Source organism: Pleurodeles waltl, chromosome 4_1, assembly GCF_031143425.1.
Source record: "Pleurodeles waltl isolate 20211129_DDA chromosome 4_1, aPleWal1.hap1.20221129, whole genome shotgun sequence".
Classification (NCBI taxonomy): domain Eukaryota; kingdom Metazoa; phylum Chordata; class Amphibia; order Caudata; family Salamandridae; genus Pleurodeles; species Pleurodeles waltl.
The window spans coordinates 344922892-344940245 of record NC_090442.1 but is presented as its reverse complement, the minus strand read 5'-3'; positions in this window follow the sequence as shown (position 1 = coordinate 344940245).

The following is a 17354-nucleotide window of genomic DNA, read 5'->3' as shown; positions in this document are numbered from 1 at the left end:
CCAGGCAAACCCACCAACCCAAGAAAATCAGGGACCTGGGGTCAGTGGCAGTGGGCACACGGTTCAGGGGATATAGGCACAGGATCACAGGGAAGCTGGGAAGACTGCTGTGCAACTGGGGGCAGGGAACCCACTCTCCAAGAGGCACTCTCCAACATTATGGGAGCATACCACCATTCCCAGGAGACCATGGGCACGGTACTGGCCAAGTTTCAGGAGGCTCTGCGGCTGCAGGAGGAACACTACCTTGGGATCAGGGAGGACTTGAAGTCCATCAACAACAGCCTGGTCACCATTGCAGGGGTGCTGGCAAACCTTGTCAACACCATGAGGGACACAGTGTCACACAAACGGGCCCCTGACACTAGCATGGATGATAAACAGCCCTCCACCTCCGGCGCTAGTGGACAGGAGGCACTGCCACAGAACCAACAGGCCACCAGCACCCCACCCCTTGCAGAAGGAGAACCAGCCTGCAAACGGTCCCTGAGATCCAGGAACAAGACAGATAACATTGCCAAGACACCCGCCAGGAAATAAGACCCTCCTGAATGTCAGCCTTCTGTCCCACTTCGTCACCCTGTCCACCCTTAACTGCCATTGCTCCCCTTCCTATGCCCCATTGGACAATGCACCTGTGAGACCAAAAGACTGGACTCTAACATGGACATTCCTCCACGATCACCCCAGCCCATTGCACACCCCTGTCCACTTATTGGCACAGAACTAAACACCCTTGAATCACCAAACAATCTGGAGTCAGTCTGTGCTTTCACAAATGTGTGATTGCAACATCTCTGAAATATAGCAATGTCAATGTACTTGTTCACATACCAATGTTACACAGTTGTAGGCCAGCAGTAAACATACCAGAAGGCACAAAGTGAGACCCAGATCTGTGAAATGAATAGCATAGAGAAATTTGTCTCACAGTGGAGTACCATAGAGTGGAAAGTCATATAGTGGACTAGCAGAGAGTGGAGTGGTGTTGAGTGGAATAGTGTTGATCATAGTGGCGTACAGTGGAGTGACATAGAGGGGAGTGCCATCGAATGGAATTGCATAGAGTGGAGTGGCTTTGGAGTGAAGTTGCATACAGTGGAAATGGATAGGTTGGAGTGACATACAAAGCAGGAGCAAACAGTGGAGTGGCGTAATCTAGAGTGTTGTAGACCTCAGTGGAGTAGAATGTGAGAGCATACAATGGAGTAGAGTAGAGCTGAGTTGATTGGCTTAGAGTGGAATGGAGTAGAGTGGGGTGGCGTGCAGTGGATTAGGGTAGAGTGAAGTGGCATATAATGGAGTGGCATTGAGTGAAGTGTTCCAGAGTGTTCCAGAGTGGAGTATGGTAATTGAACACATGTAGCGTGAAAGTGGGAAAAGAGATGTAAATGTAATGTGACTGGAAAATATCTTATTGGTTGTAAATCATAATAAATAGTATCTGTAAATAGCTTACATAGTTTTTAACCCCTTCTGTGCCCAGGACGTAATGGTTACGTCCAGAGTCACAGTGCTGTTGTGCCCAGGACGTAACCATTACGTCCTGTTCACAGAGCCCAGAGGGAGCGCTAGCGCTCCCTCTGTGGGGTTCCCCCCCACCCCCCAAGTCAGGGATGGAAGGGGAAGCCCTTCCCCTCCCACCCCCGACCCCTCCAACCCCCCCTGTGACGTCAGCGCGCGAGCGCGCGCTGATTAGTCACAGGGTCTCCCCCATCGCGCTGGATGCAGAGCTTCCAGCGCGATTGAAAGAGAAATGCTTTGCATTTCTCTTTCAATTCCATGGGGGAGGCCCGAGAGGCTTCAAAGGGAAATGCATTTCCTTCCCTTTGAAGTCTCTCACAGGGTTTCAAAAGCCGGATTGCTTGCAATCCGGCTTTTGAAACCCCACTAGACACCAGGGATTTTTTTTTTTTTTCTGAAACTGTCAAAAGGGAGCGACCCCTTGGGCAAGGGTCGCTCCCAGGGGGGGCATTTTTTGGGGAGGCCTTTTCTGCCCCCCTGGGGGCAGAAACCTCTAGGCACCAGGGAGCTTTTTTTTTTTTTTATGTTTTCTTTTTTTTTTAGATGGGGAGCGGCCCCTTAGGCAAGGGTCGCTCCCCTACGGGGCAATATATATTTAGGCCAATCTGCCCCCAAGGGGGGCAGAAACCATTAGACACCAGGGAGTTTTTTTTTGCGTGAATTTCACGCAACAGGAGCGACCCCTTGGGCACGGGTCGCTCCGGGGGGGGGGCATTTTTTTGGGAAGGCCTTTTCTGCCCCCCCTGGGGGCAGAAACCTCTAGGCACCAGGGATCATTTCTTTTTTTTTTCTTTTTGTTATGTTTTCTTTTTTTTTTAGGTGGGGAGCGACCCCTTAGGCAAGGGTCACTCCCCTAGGGGGCAAATTATATTTAGGCCTTTTCTGCCCCCCTTGGAGGCAGATTGGCCTATTTTGATGAGGCCAATCTGCCCCCAAGGGGGGCAGAAACCATTAGACACCAGAGATCTTTATTTTGCGCCGTCACGCAAGGGGAGCGACCTTGTAGGCAAGGGTCGCTCCCCGGGGGGGGGGGCAAAATTATTTTAGGCCATCTCTGCCCCCATCAGGCAAGGGGCGCTCCCCTAGGGGCAAATTGTATTTAGACCATTTCTGCCCCCCTTGGGGACAGATTGGTCGATTTTAGGTCAATCTGCCCCCAAGGGGGCAGAAACCACTAGGCACCGGGGATTTGTTTTTTGGGGCCAATGTCACGCAGGGGGAGCGATCCCGTAGGCAAGGGTCGCTCCCGGGGGTGGCGGTGCGGGTTGGGGGAGCAAATTTATTTTAGGCCATTTCTGTCCCCCCTGAGCCTATTATTAGGCCGATCTGCCCCCGGGGGGGGGGCAGAAACCTCTAGGCGCCTGGGCAATTTTTTTTTTTTGGTGTTTTTTTTTTGTTTGTTTGTTTTTTTAGAGATGGGGAGCGACCAATCAGGCAAGGGTCGCTCCCCTGGGGGGTAAATTGTATTTAGACCATTTCTGCCCCCCTTGGGGGCAGATTGGTCGATTTTAGGTCAATCTGCCCCAAAGGGGGTAGAAACCACTAGGCACCGGGGATTTGTTTTTTGGGGCCAATGTCACGCAGGGGGAGCGACCCCGTAGGCAAGGGTCGCTCCCGGGGGGGTAAATTTATTTTAGGGCATTTCTGCCCCCCCTGGGGCCGGCTGAGCTAGAGGCCAAAATCCACAGCTAGGCACTTTGCAAAAAACACCTCTGTTTTCTGTGAAAAAATATGTTGTGTCCACGTTGTGTTTTGGGCCATTTCCTTTCGTGGGCGCTAGGCCTACCCACACAAGTGAGGTACAATTTTTATCGAGAGACTTAGGGGAACGCTGGGTTGAAGGAAATTTGTGGCTCCTCTCAGATTCCAGAACTCTCTGTCACCGAAATGAGAGGAAAAAGTGTTTTTTGGCCAAATTTCGATGTTTGCAAAAGATTCTGGGTAACAGAACCTGGTCAGAGCCCCGCAAGTCACCCCATCTTGGATTCCCCTAGGTCTCTAGTTTTCAAAAATGCGCTGGTTTGCTAGGTTTCCCCAGGTGCCGGCTGAGCTAGAGGCCAAAATCCACAGGTAGGCACTGTTTTCTATGAAAAAATGTGATGTGTCCATGTTGTGTTTTGGGCCATTTCCTGTCGCGAGCGCTAGGCCTACCCACACAAGTGAGGTATCATTGTTATCGGTAGACTTGGGGGAACGCTGGGTGGAAGGAAATTTGTGGCTCCTCTCAGATTCCAGAACGTTCTGCCACAGAAATGTGAGGAACATGTGTTTTTTTAGCCAAATTTTGAGGTTTGCAAAGGATTCTGGGTAACAGAACCTGGTCCGAGCCACACAAGTCACCCCATCTTGGATTCCCCATGGTCTTTAGTTTTCAGAAATACACAGGTTTGGTAGGTTTCCCTAGGTGGCGGCTGAGCTAGAGGCCAAAATCTACAGGTAGGCACTTTGCAAAAAACACCTCTGTTTTCTTTCAAAAATGTGGATGTGTCCACGTTGCGCTTTGGGGCGTTTCCTGTCGCGGGCGCTAGGCCTACCCACACAAGTGAGGTATCATTTTTATCGGGAGACGTGGGGGAACGCTGGGTGGAAGGAAATTTGTGGATCCTCTCAGATTCCAGAACGTTCTGCCACAGAAATGTGAGGAACATGTGTTTTTTAGCCAAATTTTGAGGTTTGCAAAGGATTCTGGGTAACAGAACATGGTCCGAGCCACACAAGTCACCCCATCTTGGATTCCCCTAGGTCTCTAGTTTTCAGAAATGCACAGGTTTGGAAGGTTTCCCTAGGTGCCGGCTGAGCTACAGGCCAAAATCTACAGGTAGGCACTTTGCAAAAAACACCTCTGTTTTCTTTCAAAAATTTTGATGTGTCCACGTTGCGCTTTGGGGTGTTTCCTGTCGCTGGCGCTAGGCCTACCCACACAAGTGAGGTATCATTTTTATCGGGAGACTTGGGGGAACGCTGGGTGGAAGGAAATTTGTGGCTCCTCTCAGATTCCAGAACTTTCTGCCACAGAAATGTGAGGAACATGTGTTTTTTAGCCAAATTTTGAGGTTTGCAAAGGATTCTGGGTAACAGAACCTGGTCCGAGCCACACAAGTCACCCCATCTTGGATTCCCCTAGGTCTCTAGTTTTCAGAAAGGCACAGGTTTGGTAGGTTTCCCTAGGTGCCGGCTGAGCTACAGGCCAAAATCTACACGTAGGCACTTTGCAAAAAACACCTCTGTATTCTTTAAAAAATTTGGTTGTGTCCACGTTGCGCTTTGGGGCGTTTCCTGTCGCGGGCGCTAGGCCTACCCACACAAGTGAGGTATCATTTTTATTGGGAGACTTGAGGGAACGCTGGGTGGAAGGAAATTTATGGCTCCTCTCAGATTCCAGAACTTTCTGCCATAGAAATGTGAGGAACATGTGTTTTTTTAGCCAAATTTTGAGGTTTGCAAAGGATTCTGGGTAACAGAACCTGGTCCGAGCCACACAAGTCACCCCATCTTGGATTCCCCTAGATCCCTAGTTTGCAGGAATGCACAGGTTTGGTAGGTTTCCCTAGGTGCCGGCTGAGCTAGAGGCCAAAATCTACAGGTAGGCACTTTGCTAAAAACAGCTCTGTTTTCTGTGATGTGTCCACGTTGTGTTTTGGGGCATATCCTGTCGCGGGCGCTAGGCCTACCCACACAAGTGAGGTATCATTTTTATCGGGAGACTTGGGGGAACATAGAATAGCAAAACAAGTGTTATTGCCCCTTGTCTTTCTCTACATTTTTCCCTTCCAAATGTAAGACAGTATGTAAAAAAGACATCTATTTGAGAAATGCCCTGTAATTCACATGCTAGTATGGGCACCCCGGAATTCAGAGATGAGCAAATAACCACTGCTTCTCAACACCTTATCTTGTGCCCATTTTGGAAATACAAAGGTTTTCTTGATAGCTATTTTTTACTCTTTATATTTCAGCAAATGAATTGCTGTATACCCGGCATAGAATGAAAACCCACTGCAGGGTGCAGGTCATTTATTGGCTCTGGGTACCTAGAGTTCTTGATGAACCTACAAGCCCTATATATCCCCGCAACCAGAAGAGTCCAGCAGACATAACGCTTTTGAACATCTGACATTGCAGGAAAAAGTTACAGAGTAAAACGTAGAGAAAAATTTATTTATTTTCACCTCAATTTCAATATTTTTATTTTTCAGTTGTTATTTTCTGTAGGAAACCCTTGTAGGATCTGCACAATTTACCCCTTGCTGAATTCAGAATTTTGTCTACTTTTCAGAAATGTTTAGGTTTCTGGGATCCAGCATTGGTTTAATGCCCATTTCTGTCACTGACTGGAAGGAGGCTGAAAGCACAAAAAATCGTAAAAATTGGGTATGTCCCAGTAAAATGCCAAAATTGTGTTGAAAAATTGGGTTTTCTGATTCAAGTCTGCCTGTTCCTGAATGCTGGGAAGCTGGTGATTTTAGCACCGCAAACCCTTTGTTGATGCCCTTTTCAGGGAAAAAAACACAAGCCTTCTTCTGCAGCACATTTTTCCAATTTTTTTGAAAAAAACTAAATTTTCACTGTTTTTTGGCTAATTTCTTGGCCTCCTTCTGGGGAACCCACAAAGTCTGGGTACCTCTAGAATCCCTAGGATGTTGGAAAAAAAGGACGCAAATTTGGCATGGGTAGCTTATGTGAACAAAAAGTTAAGAGGGCCTAAGCGCGAACTGCTCCAAATAGCCAAAAAAAGGCTCGGCACAGGAGGTGGAAAAGGCCTGGCAGCAAAGGGGTTAATTTTATGAGTATGAAAATAATTACTTATATACGATTAGCTAATGGTTGTGTTTACAAAATGAAAAAGGGAGCCATGTAGCTTTTAGCACACTTTGGGGGTTATTATGACTTCGGTGGATGGAAAAGCCTGTCCGCCGATGTTCCAACAGGCAGATTGCCACCAGTGTGGCTGCCTTCCCACAGGCCCCATCAAGAGTGTTTCAGCCTGCTGGCCTAGTGGGTCTACATCATTTTCTCCGGCTCATAACAGAGTCAGCGGCAATGCTGTAGTGCGGAGGATGCAACAGCACCTGTCGCGATGTCCAGTGTTTGCAAAGCAGGCAGTGAACATCGCAACGGGGCTGGCCGGAGGGGCCCCTGCGCTGCCAATGCCAAGTGCATGGGCACTGCAGGGGCCCTCATGGAGCCCCCCACACCGCGACTCTGCCAGCCTTTATGTTGAGGTGCTACCAACATGTAATCGCTGGCACATAATCCCCAGAAGTGCTACACTGGTGGATTAGGACCACCAGCACCACCAGACTGTTGAAAGCTCAAAATCAGTCAGTGCTGGTGGTCCGACCGCCACATTAAGACCGTGACGGTAGTGCCACGGTCGGACTGCCACATTAATGGTGGTTCAACCACCTCTCTGGCCCTGGCAGTCTTAAGACTGCCAGGGTCATAATGATCCCTTTTGTCTGTGTTCTGGGGTACAGCCTTAGAAATGGGTAAGTATCTGGTTATATTGTTGTTCCGTACCTATTACCACTTTAGTTTAAGGATTTTAGTAATTTGTATGTATTTTCATGGTAGGCCACTGTGGCCCCCCGCAACTCGGGGACCACCACTCATAGAGGCAACACTGTATTTGGAGTGGGGGCTGTGTGGCCTGCCCATGCCCCATGGACGACCACCCCCGGGGCAAATCTTTAAAAAGAAAAAAGAAAGGGGGTCCCTATGGGACCCCCAAAACCTGGGACCACCATCCCCCTGGGCTATGCCCTCTTGGAACCACAGATGGCCCTGGGGACTGCCACCTCTCAGGGCCAGCTCCTGCTGTGTCCAAGGGTGCCCACCCCCTGGACATCGCTGTTTGCTGTGGCTTGGCTTCAGCTCTTCAGCTGCAGCCAACCCTCAGTAAACATGTGGATTTTGACAACAGGACCTGTAAAACAGGTCCCCCAGGCAAAATCTGCAGCTTTCATCTCTGTCCCCTGCACATGTGCAGGCAACAGAGATGAAATGCTTATCAAGCATGGAGCTTCTGTCAAAGCAGCATCATGCTTGCTGAAGAATAGGTAGTTCGAGGGAAGTCTTATGCTTCCCCAGCAGAGCCAGGTAGCCCGTAAGTGCTTTTTATTTTTAAAAAAATGGTTTAAAAAAAAATAATATTAATAAATAAATAGCCACTGCGGGGGAGCCCTTGAGAGTTCCATTGTGGTTCAAGAAAGCCCATAAAGGACAAAAAAAAGATAAATTTTAAAAAAAAAACATAGCTCAGTGTGAAGGTCACACTGAGCTTTGGCATTATGAGTCCAGCTGAACTCATGTCCCTCTTTTTTTTTTTTTTTAAATAAAAACTAATTATTATAGTTTATCTAAAATATTAAATAACATTAACAAATCTCTCTCTTTCCTTCTCACTTTCTTTCTCTCTTTCTCTCTTTCAATCAATTCTCCCAATCACACACCTACTCAGACACTTAAGCACCCTCTCACAGACCCACTCAGACACTCACGCACCCACTCATTGACCCACTGACACCTTCATGCACCCACTCACAGACCCGTGCACACCCTGATGCACCAACTAAAACACTGATATATGTACTTTCACACCCAGACAATCTGACAGCCAAACTCACCTCCAGACACACCTTCTCACACCTATTCCCACATCCATAGAAGCCGCAGCCTACTCCCGCCGTGCACGGCCAAAGGGCTGTGCACAGCATGGGTTTGGGTGATGAGGGGTTGCTGGCCGCAGGGTCTGGCTGCAAGCCAGGTCTTGGGGGCCACCTCCCCCGCACACAGGTAAAGGCTGTGCATGGTGCAAAGTTGGGTGCTTATAGAGGGTTGGCATCAGGGCCTGGCCAGAGGCCAATCACCACCGTGCACAGCCTTTGGCTGTGCGTGGCAATGGTTGGATTAACATATAATAATTACAATTACTATATGTTAAAAAAAACACAGTAATTCACTGAAAAAACAAAGGTTTCAAGGATGTTATAGTTAAGAAATAGAATTTAAAAAAACATAGAAATTCACTAAAAAACAAAGGGTACAGGGGTATTATAGTTAGGCTCATATTTTAAACATACAAAACTATAGAAATTCACCTGTTATAATTAGAGATATCTAAAGTAACTATAACTATAGCTTTGCTTAAGTGAAATCACACAAGTTCCAAAACTATTGAATAAGGATGTTGTCTGTTTGCTTGAGCATGTGCCAGCATTACTTTGTACTTTAATTTGATTTTAAAAATGTATAGTAGTGTGTGGCCTGGAGTTTAAGTATGGGCCTACTTACTTACATTTCATTGATTTTTAAGCTTTGTAAAGGAAAATTGTTGCACAGACCAGTACCTGTCCTTTTCTACATGTTTATAACATTTGCAGTATCATTTTACTATATGGCCTAGATTTCCAAAGGGCCATCTTGCCAATAGGCCCAGTGCTAGTAGTCATCAGTGCATGAAATAAATATTTCAGTGGTGTATGTTTTTAAAACGTAATTTACAGCAAGGATGGCATTGGATTACATTGAAAATGTGGGTTATTGTTTGCATTTCATTGTTCTTGCAAAAAGTGTATATGTTGTGCGGTAAACTTTGATGGCATAGGAGGACGTGCGTACTGTTGTTCTGATTTTTTTTTAATTTCATGTTTTGCATTGCTGAATTAATATTAGTATTTTCTTCAGTGTTACCACCATGGCTTCTTATGGCCAGTGTGTGTGTGTGTGTCTTTGTCATTGTCCACCATGTGTCTTTGTCCTCCAAGCCTTGTGGCCAGGGGACATTTTGTGTAGTCTCTGTCCATAGGCTTGCAGATGTTCTTTGTTCTCCATGCCTCCTTGCCCTTTGTTTTACATGTGTCTGGCAGCCATTTTATACATTGAGCCAGTGTGTTATTTTTCATAGAGTTGAATGGGTTTTCTTTGCTCCCTATGCCTCCTTCCTCCTTGTTGTTGCTGTCTGACCATGTGGCTGGTGGCCATTTTGTCCATCCAGGCATTGTCCTTTTGCTATAAACTTACATATGTTGTTAGTATGTCATGCCTCCTTGTACCTCGTTGTTTTATTGTGTGACTGGCAGGCATTTTGTAAATTTAGAAAGTATGTCTTTGTCAAAGTCTTGCATGGGTTCTTCTTAGCTCCCCATGCCTCCTTGCTCCTTTCTGCTGTTGTTTGACCATGTTGTTGGTGGCCATTTTGTCCATCCATGCAGTGTGCCTTTGCCATAGACATGCATGTGTTCCTGTTTGCCATGACTCCTTGCTCATTGCTGTTGTTTTATTATGTGGCTGGCAGACAATTTGCACATCCAGTCAGTGTGTCTTTGCCATAGGCTTGCATGGGTTCTTCTTTGTTGCTCATGCCTCCTTGTTACTTGTTGTTTTACCACTTGGCTGGCAGCCATTTTGGGCATCCAGCTAATGTGTCATTGACATAGACTTACATACAAACAACGTTAATTATTGACCATTTGTTAATTTCAAGATTATGGGGGTCATTACAACATTGGCGGTAAAAGCCGCATACCGCCGTGCAGAAGACCGCCAACATACCGCCGCAGCGCGGAATTCCGCCAAAGTCATTATGACCCACAGGTCGGAATCCGCCAAAATTTAGACACCCACACAAGTCCACCACACTAAAGGTCAGTGATAAACTAGTTAAAACAAAACCTCCACCGTCACTCCAACAGGAATACGCCTACACTATCATGACCCACGAATCCACGTGGCGGTCTTTCAACTGCAGTATTCCATTGGCGGTACACAATGCTGCTCTCAAAATACACACACACTTACAAAACACATCCACATTGGACAATTCGAAATACACACACCTAATACACATACACACCACTCCCACACACCCAATACAATATAAAACACACACCCACACCACCCACAGACCCCTACGACAACAACTGCGACTGAAGGCCACAGAGAGACACCACCATCTACAAACGAGCATCCACAGGCACTCAACACCATCACCCACATAACATCCACGCACCTCACACAACACACCACTAAATATCACCCCACACATCACAACACACACCAACCCACACATCACCCACACCACCCCATGGCACGGCAAAGACACCCCAGGTTTTCTGAGGAGGAGCTCAGGGTCATGGTGGAGGAAATCATCCAGGTAGAGCCACAGCTATTCGGAACACAGGTGCAGCACACCTCCATAGCTAGGAAGATGGAGCTGTGGTGAAGAATCGTGGACAGGGTCAACGCAGTGGGACAGCACCCAAGAAATAGGGATGACATCAGGGAGAGGTGGAACGACCTATGGGGGAAGGTGCGTTCCGTGGTCTCAAGACACCACATCGCGGTACAGAGGACTGGCGTCGGACCCCCACCTCCTCCCCCACAACTAACAACATGGGAGGAGCAGGTCTTGGCTATTCTGCATCCTGAGGGCCTCGCCGGAGTAGTTGGAGGAATGGACTCTGGTAAGTCAAATATTTACTACTATATCCCCCACCCTACCTGCATGCCATCACATACCCCACCCTCGCCCTCACCCCATCACACCTACTCCTCACAAATGTCCCAATATCACAAACCACCCATCCCAACACCAAGCCCTGCATGCAACAACAAAGCATGGACACCCATCATCAAAGCATGGCTACTGAACATACCCATACACCCCCCTAAACCATCATCACACAAGGTCCCTAACAGGAATGCAAGCACTGGGGTACACAGTCACCCACCCATTGCACACCATGGCACACACAGATGCAATAATCATGCTTTTACACCCCTGCAGGACCCCTACCCAACGTCACCGGACAGGAGGGTCCAGACATGTCCACAACACCCACAGAAGAGGCCCACACTGATGACAGCAGCTCTGTCACACAGCTCTAGTCCATGAGGAAACAAAGCAGATGTCACACAGTGGGACCCACATCTGTAAAATCGTAAGGGAAAGTGACAACTCAGTGACTATACACTGGGTGAAAAGGACAGACAGTAGTGAGGTACTAGTTTTAAAGTACATGTACAGGCAGGTTTGTCTTCTTACCTGTGTCTCACTGGAAGTATTGCAGGATCACCAAGTTCCTGTTGTTGATGTCCTCTTCTTCTGCTTCCTTGTCTTCACTGTCCACAGGCTCCTCAGCTGCCACAACACCTCCATCTGGACCATCCTCCTGCAGAAAAGGCACCTGTCGTCGCAAAGCCAAGTTGTGAGGCATACAGCAGGCCACGATGATCTGGCACACCTTCTTTGGTGAGTAGAATAGGGAACCACCTGTCATATGGAGGCACCGGAAACTGGCCTTCAGGAGGCCAAAGGTCCACTCTATAATCCTCCTAGTTCGCCCATGGGCCTCATTGTAGCATTCCTCTTCCCTTGTCCTGGGATTCCTCACTGGGGTCAGTAGCCATGACAGGTTGGGGTAACCAGAGTCACCTGCAAATGGTGAGGGACAACTGTTCGACACACACTAACTCTTAGGGACATCCCCAGAACCAGACAACTATTCCCACTGATTTGGTCCCAGGTGCTCACCTAATAGCCACACCCGGTGGCTCTGTAGTTGCTCTATCACATAAGGGATGCTGCTATTCTGCAGGATGTAAGCGTCATGCACTGAGCCAGGGAACTTTGCATTAACATGGAGATGTACTGGTCTGCCAAACACACCATCTGCACATTCATCGAATGGTAACTCTTCCAGTTTCTGTACACCTGTTCACTCCTGCGGGGGGAACCAAGGCCACATGTGTCCTACCAATGGCACCTATGATGTTGGGGATATGTCTCAGGGCATAGAAGTCACCTTTCACTGTAGGCAAATCCTCCACCTGAGGGAAAACGATGTAGCTCTGCATGTGTTTCAGCAGGGCAGACAACACTCTGGACAACACGTTGGAAAACATAGGCTGGGACATCCCTGAAGCTATGGCCACTGTTGTTTGAAAAGACCCACTTTCTAGGAAATGGAATAATGACAGCACCTGCACTTGAGGGGGAATTCCTGTGGGATGGCGGATAGCTGACATCAGGTCTGGCTCCAACTGGGCACACAGTTCCTGGATTGTGGCAAGATCAAGCCTGTAGGTGATGATCACATGTCTTTCCTCCATTGTCAACAGGTCCACCAGCGGTCTGTACACCGGAGGATGCCGCCATATCCTCACATGCCCCAGCGGACGGTGCCTATGGAGGAGAACAGCGAGCACAGAGTCAACCAACTCTGAGGAACGTAAACACAGCTTACTCAGAAAACTATTCATAAACCAAACTTTGCCTGTATGAGTGTTTAGCCAAGGCCTAGGTATGTGTGACGCAGTCAAAAATAAAGCCATGTGGGCCCCTGAAATGGCAGCTGCCTGACCTGTAAAGTGGGAGAATGGGATATGAGGTAACTGCGTTGGTGTTGTACACAGTCGCGGTAGGCGGTGGAAGACCGCAGCGCAATTCCGCATTGGTTAACATTGGACCCTATGGGTCCCAGGAGTCAATGACGATGTACGCCGGCGGTGACTGTACGCACTGCCGCGGACGTGACTGCCATTTTCTCATTGTTCAATCGGTACCTGATCTTCGACAGGAGAGGACCTACACTGCAAGTGTTGTTGTGACCTCGGTCTGGAAGAGACAATAGCTTGTGCGTCTGGGGAAAGGGCCCTTCCTTCAGCACGGAGGAGTTGGAGAAACTCGTGGAGGGCGTCCTCCCCAGTACACGCTACTCTACGCTCCTCCAGACAAACAGGTAAGTACACCGTTACCATGCTGTATGGGCAATGCCTGTGTGGAGTGGGGTGGATGAAAGATGGGGGGGGATAATGAGGCGTGCATGAAACGACGGTGAGTGCATGTGCCACATGGCAAGGGTAGGGATGCGGGCCAATGACTGTGACGGTGCAGTTGGTAATTACTTCTCTTTTTCCCCTGTACAATTCCTGTAGGTCAGCGCCCACCAGAAGAAGGATATTTGGCGTACCATCGTCAAGGAAGTCCGGACCCTGGGGGTCTAGCACAGACGGAGCATCCACTGCCGGAAAAGATGGGAGGACATTTGCCGCTGGAGCAAGAAGACAGCAGAGGCCCAGCAGGGGTGGCCTCCCAATGTGGGAGGGGTGCCCGTCGCACCATGACCCCTCTGATGTTCAGGATCCTGGCGGTGGAGTACCGGGAATTGGATGAGCGCTTAAGGGCATCACAGCAGCAACAAGGGGGTGAGTACACTCTCATTCTGCTGATTCAGCGTGCATTGTAGGTGTCTGGGTGGGGGAGGTGGGCTGTGGGTTCCCCTGGGCCAGGGCGAGTTTGCTAGTTAAGTCCCATTTTTCAGGCAGTCCCTGTGGCACCTCACCCCACCTGGGTACAGTGCCAACTACACCTAGTCAGGTCCTGTGACATCCATGTGTGCAGAAATCGGCCATAGCCTTGCAAGCCATGTCCCAGGGATTGAATAGTCGATTCCAAGTGCACGGCATAGTGCAGGGGGCTTCTGTGTCTGTCGTGTCCGCCAACGGTAGCGGTATTGCATGCACTCAACATGTCTTTCTTCTGTCCCCCAACCACCTTTTTGTGGTCTCCCTGTACTTGTGTGCATTAGCATTATCAGGCGGAGGATCAGTGGCACCATAGCAGGAGGGAGCTGCATCCCACATGGCCCTGGAGGGCGAGACTACGGACTCCGAATTCACCTGTGGGACGGAGTGCGAGGGGAGCTCCACGGCGGGGACAGGAGCTGACACTAGTGATACGGACTCCTCCTCTGATGAGAGCTCCCTTCCGGTGGTGGCCCCATCTGTGCCCCGCATCAACAGGTAGAGCCACCACCCCCCCCTACCAGCACCGCTCTCCCAGCAGCCCCTCAGCCTTTGCCACGTGCCTGCTCACCCAGGAGGGTGGGTATCACCTTCGCCCCAGGCACCTCAGCCCCTGCCCCAGTCACCCCTGCTGCCCTCAGTGAGGAGGCCATTGACCTCCTCAGGTCCTTCACTGTTGGGCAGTCTATCATTTTGAATGCCATCCAGAGTGTGGAGAGGCAGTTGCAACAAACCAATGCATTCCTGGAGGGCATTCATTCTGGTCAGGCAGCCCTTCAGCAAGCTTTTCAGACTCTGGCCTCAGCACTGATGGCAGCCATTGTCCCTGTCTCTATCTTCCCCCCTCGAACTTCCTCCACCCAGACCCACACCCCTGTACCTCAGCCTATCCCAAGCACACCATCAGACCAGCATGCACACACCTCAACACACAAAGGAAGCTCAGGCAAACATAAGCACCACACATCCCACAGGCACTCACACAAGCATCAGACACATGCAGACACACCAACATCCACTGCCTCCACTGTGTCCCCCTCCTCCTCGTCTCCCTCCTCCCTCCCTGTCTCATCTCCACTCACACATGCATGCACTACATCTTCAGCCACTACGTCTATCACCAGCACACCCACCACCACACCCCGCTCACGTGCAGTCACCACCCCCACTACTATTCACACATCCCCTGTGTCCTCTCCCAGTGTGTCTGTGAAGCCACCTCCCAAGGTACACAAACGCAGCCACACACCCACCCAACAGCCATCCACCTCACGACAGCCTCCAGCCCATGCACCTTCACCCAAAGTCAGCAAACGTACACCTCATACAACCACAACCTCTTCCTCCACTCTCAAACCCCCTCCAGCTACCGGTCCCAGTGTTCCTAAGAAACTTTGACTGTCCAACCTTGACCTCTTTCCCTCACCTCCCCCACCCCGTCAGTCTCCTAGGGCCTGACTCTCCAGGTCCCAACCTGGCACCTCAGCCACAACATCGGCAGGACCAGTGGTGCCAGTAGTCACCGGATTATGGAGTGCACCAGGCAGCAGGGCAGGCAGTGTGGCAAGGAGTCACAGCACGGACAGTCCCCCACCTGTCAAGCATCAAAAGTTGGCCAGTGCCCGGCGGGAGAGGGGAAAGACACCAGCCACTAAAGCCGCTCCCACTGGTATAGTTGGGATTGTGGAGACAGCTGCGACGCCATCCAAGGTGGGTAAGGGGCACAAGAAAACTGGCAATTCTGGGAAGATCAGCACGGTGGGCAAGACCGCCATCAGCCACGCTGCCCAGGAGGCACCTGCCAGCAGCCCCACTGCCCCAGACAGGACCGCCAGCAGCAACCCCGCTACCCAGAAGGCAACCGCCAGCAGCCCCACTACCCCAGACAGGACCGCCAGCAGCAGCCCCGCTGCCAAGGAGGTGACTGCCAACAGCCCCACTGCCCCAGACAGGACCGCCAGCAGCAGCCCCGCTGCCCAGGAGGCGACCGCCAGCAGCCACACTGCCCCAGACAGGACCGCCAGCAGCAGCCCCGCTGCCCAGGAGGCGACCTCCAGCAGCCCCACTGCCACAGACAGGACCGGCAGCAGCTGAACCACTGCCAAGGACACCGCCGCCACAAGCACCGCTGAACAGGACAAGACCGCCAGCAGCTGAACCGCTGCTACAAACACCACTGCCAAAGACACCACCGCCACAAGCACCCCAGGCCCATGAGCGCCAAAAGCTCTGATGCTACTGAGGCCGCCACGAGCAGATCGAAGCACTCTGGGCACAAGGCCCCCTCCAGAACCAGTGGAGATTGACATCCACTACCTTAGTCCATGGCAGGATGAAGCACGCTGTGCACAAGGCCCCCTCCAGAACCAGTGGAGATTGACATCCACTACCTCAGTCCTTGGCAGGATGAAGCACTCTGGGGACAAGGCCCCTTCCAGAACCAGTGGATTATCACATCCACTACCTCAGTCCTTGGCAGGAAGAAGCACTCTGGGCACACGTCCCCCTCCAGAAGCAGTGGAGATTGACTTCCACTACCTCAGTCCTTGGCAGGATGAAGCACTCTGGGCACAAGGCCCCCTCCAGAACCAGTGGAGATTGACATCCACTTGAGAGACTGTGGCTTTGCACTTCCCAGGATTGCACAGTGGGCAAACCACCCACTGTAGAGACTTGAGAGACTGTGGCTTTGCACTCCCCAGGATTGCACAGTTGGCAAACCACCCACTTTAGAGACTTGAGAGACTGTGGCTTTGCACTCCCCAGGATTGAACAGTGGGCATGGGGCTTCCCCCTGAGGTGCCTGTTTTATTTCTATCTGATGCCCCTGCAGTGTTATCTCCGTCTTGTTTGGGTATCTTGTGTGGGCCTCGACCCTGCCTTTTGGGCCCAGTGATCCACGGACTATGATGGTGGACTCCCTTGGACTTGTGTTCTTGGTGTATTTAATTGTATATAGTATAAATGTATATATTTGTGAATATCTTTGATGTATGTAATTGAATATATCACAATTATTCGACTCATTTCCTTTTGTCCTTGCATTTTTCCAGGAGGGGTTGGGGGGGTGTAACTGTGATGTATCAACATGTATTAGCGTGTGTGTTGTAGTGGGTGAGGGTGGGGGTGGGGGTGTTGTGTGTGTGTGTGTCACTGTTTTTTCCCTGCCCCCTCCCCTGTGTCATAGGTGCAGTGCTCACCGTTGTCTTGGCCGCCGGCGTTCGTGCTACTGGTAGAGGAGCAGGAAGATAAAGACTGGTAAAATCTGGAGTTCCGGTTCCATGGCGTCCTGATTCCTCGTGGGGTGTGTAGAGGTGAGCGTTTTCCCTTCGAAGTCCTGTTTCCGCCGTGTTTTTGTTTGCGGTGAATCCGCCCCGGAAAAGGTGGCGGATTGGTGGGTTGTAATACTGTGGGCGGTACATTGTCTCCCGCCCGTCTGTTGGCGGTTACCGCTGCAGTGTTTATTTGTACCGCTGTGGCGGTCGGAGTGTTAAAGTGGCTGTCTATGTTGGAGGTTTCCGCCA